The following is a 3782-nucleotide window of genomic DNA, read 5'->3' on the forward strand; positions in this document are numbered from 1 at the left end:
TGTGTGTGTGTGTGTGCGTCTGAACAAACATCGACACCCACGCTCACAAACACACCAGGATTTATGTCCACTACCAAAGCAGGAAGTAATGTGTGGAAAGTAAAGGCGTCAATGGTTAGGATTCCTTCAGTGTTCATGGTCCAGGAGCCCCATTATCCACAGAGGTCTCCTCCTTCTCCAGAACAAACAGACCCACTGATTGAAAACCACTAAACACACTGAATGAAAGCATTCCACCTTAAAAATCACTGCTATTCACAAATCTCACATATATTAGTAAAGGAAAAATCCTCAAAAGAAACATTCAACAGTGACAAATGAGGAACAAATCCACCACAGAACGACCACAGTCTGTCCCTCACTGTACTGCAGTTTCCATTCACATCATTGTAGAGAGGTTACTCCGGGTTTATTACTGTTGTCTGCTGTTTGATAGTGTATAGTAGATGTACAGATGTGTTCTATGTGATAATGGGACACGGTGGAGGACGCTGAGCTCCAGGTGCAGACAAAGAGCAGCTGTCTTCCTCCAGCAACAACCTCACTTCACTACAGCTGCCGATGACCTCACTCCCAAACCACTTCAGCTCACATACATTCACGTTGTCCCCCAATAAAACCCAGAAAAGTCACAGAAAGTCAGAACCTCCCAGTATCACATGACAGGAACTCCAGAGTCATTAAAACCCCCTAAAAACAAGACGTCAGTGGGGGAAGACTTACTCAGATCCTTCACTTCAACACTACAGTATAATAATACTTCAGGCATCAAAATCAAGTTCTTATCATGCAGACTGGCTCCATATTATCACAGAATACTTTTATATTTCAGTTTTTATCACTAACAGATACATAAAAGAGCATTTTTAAGGTTGTAGTTTGTCAATATGGAGCCAGTTTTACTTAAATACTACCAGTGGTCTCCTCTTTGTCTTCATAGACTCAGTTCTAAGTGGAGTTTCTGATCACTAAAACAGGAACGTTTCATCATCAGGCACAAACATCTTTCCAAGAGCTGATTTTATACCAAACCAATCCGGTCCAACCGGTACTGCTCATCTATCACGTTACTTCTCACATTACGTCTCCTATAAGCTGCCTAGACATTACACTGTCAGCAGCAGAAACTGAAGCTCCGTCCCTCACAGCAGAAACAGAAGGAATGATGACATTTAGCTTCGGGCTGCGTTAGGAGAACAATTCAGTGTGTGTGTGTGTGTGTGCTGTCTGTGTTGTCTGTGGTGAGTGAGTGAGTGAGTGTGTGTGAGTGTGTGAGTGAGTGTGTGTGAGTGTGTGAGTGAGTGGGTTGTGTTAGTGTGTGTTTATACAACTCAAAGCTCATTACAGCACTGAAACAAGAGAGGAAATGAGACACTGTAAAAGCCAAACTGTTAAAACACACACATATACACACACACACACACAAACACACACACGCATACACAAACACACCACCCCCTGCAGTGGTGAAAAGTACATTTATACAGAAACACCCTACTTTTACTTATCTTATAATAATATTAAATATAATTATCTTATAATTATGACATAATAAGTCATTAATTCAGAAAAACTTATAATTATTATATATAGATGTATTATATTATATATCCTCTAACAACAGGCGATAGACTCCTTTCTCACTGCCAGTCGACCAGTTGGTCTTTCTGTTGGTTTTTCTCTTCTAATGCGTCACATTCGACAGCCACAGAGTCGTCAACACAAACACTGCGTCTCTGCCGTCCTCCTATCTGACACAACAAGAGACACAACGATTGTCAATAGTTGAGTTTCTATCCAAATTCAATGCACATTTTATCAGGATTTCCAGAAACTCAACAAGAACTGAATGCATGTTTCCATCCACAGCTGTGAGGGAAAGAGTTGAGCTAACTCTCCCAGTAGCTGCCGTTAAAAAGCTGCAGAAGACGACGACATTAAAATAACTGAAATGATGGAAAACACTGGGGTTTCACAGAGATGGTTTACATTGTATTTTGTCACATTTCCTTTTTCTTGATAAACCAGTGTTTATGGTTGAGCGAGTACAGATAATGTACGTTTAGTATCAAACGGGTAAAATGTGTCAGTATCCATACTCGTAAATATAGCTAATAAAACTGGTTCTATAATTAGTTTCTGTCTTTCTCTTGTGATCAAAAACATTGTTCTGAAGCTCAGTTCTGTAAATATAACAACTTCAACTCATATCAATTCCAGTTAGCCCCGCCCACTTCCGGTTGAAGCCCCGCCCATTCAGATTACATTGTACAGATAATGTAGTTGGTTGAACTGGTACAGATAAAGGTGTCCTTGCTAATCTCTAGTTTCCGCTATTAGCACTCAGGTTTTTGGTGGAACTTTTCCAGGGTTGTAAAATCTGCCTCATAGGATCATAAACTGCTGTGATTGTACGTCAGTCTCACCTGTACCTGAAACAATCTGACCGCCTGCTACAGCCCACCTCACTGATCCCAACATCCTGGCTGCAAAAGTTATTATTTTTAGTCAAATAATACATGATCCTGTTTCATATACACCTTTTCTGCGTCAGTACCTAAAGTGTAGGTGTGAAGGTCAAATCTTTGACCTTTTTCAAACACGTCTCACTTCTGTTTTTTTACCCCCTCGTGGCCTTTACCTGAAACTTCTCAAATCAAACAACCTGAATCTGAACCCTGACCTCTGTGAGTCCCACTCACTGCCAACAGTAAGGACAAAACTGAGAGAGGAACTTTACCAACAGTGTGAGGGTGTATTTAATGTAAACACACACACACACACACACATTACTGCTCCCACTTGCAGCTCAATAGAGGCCCCCCTGTGGAGAGCAACCTGGTGGCAATTAGGCTTCATTGCCTCGTATCCCTCCTTCTGTGTCTTTGTGTCTGTTTTCTCCTCTTTCTCAAACATCTTCTGCTCTTTCTTTGTTCAGCTCTGATTCTAGAGAGCAGGTTTACATTCTGCTCAGGGGTTATTACCACCAATACTTTTTAGTAGAAATGAAATCAACTGTTTTGTTTGTTTCCCTGATAGCTTGATTAATGTTCAAGCACTCAGCTCTTTTTCTGCTTCTTGGTTAAATGTTAAAATAACCAGAAAATGGACAAACATACAGATACGAGCCAGGCTGAGCTTACTTTTAACATTCAACTGAAACCACCATCTTTCACTAACTCCAACCGGTGCTCTTCTTTCCAGGACTACGCCTACATTAAGCAGTTTAATTCTTTTAAAATGAATTCACATTATTGTTTCCAGCTCGTCTGTCTGCAGTGAAACAGCATGAAAACAGCTAAATCTCTTTTTCTTCGTCCTCTTTTCAGTTGGAAAACAACCAAACGGCACCACAGCCAACATCTGGTGAGGAGAGAGACTGCAGAGAGTCCTGCTGTGTTTGATCACCGACACTGTGTCAATGAAGACACTTTCACCGTATAGTTGTTCTAATATTTATATATTTCGGTTTCTGTTGTCATTTACAGCTGCTGATCAAATTTTATAATCACTCCCAGCTTATTAAACACTGATACTCTATCAGTGGCCCTCCACTTCAGAATGTGGCTGCGGTTAAAATCAATATAAAACTGAATTAAATAAATACTTCACCCTTCACTGTTTTAAATCAGAGAGGACAGTGTGGAACATTTCTATAAAACCAGAGTTAACTTGGGGCAGCCAGCCTCCCCCATCCTCCCCTCTGAGTGGGAGTCTGTATGTATGTATCCTGATGGAGACGCATCAGTTCACAGCAGGTTATGCTAGCTGTTGCAATCCCT

This window comes from Morone saxatilis, unplaced genomic scaffold (assembly GCF_004916995.1).
Source record: "Morone saxatilis isolate NCDOM2014 unplaced genomic scaffold, NCSU_SB_2.0 Contig21, whole genome shotgun sequence".
Taxonomy (NCBI): Eukaryota; Metazoa; Chordata; class Actinopteri; family Moronidae; genus Morone; species Morone saxatilis.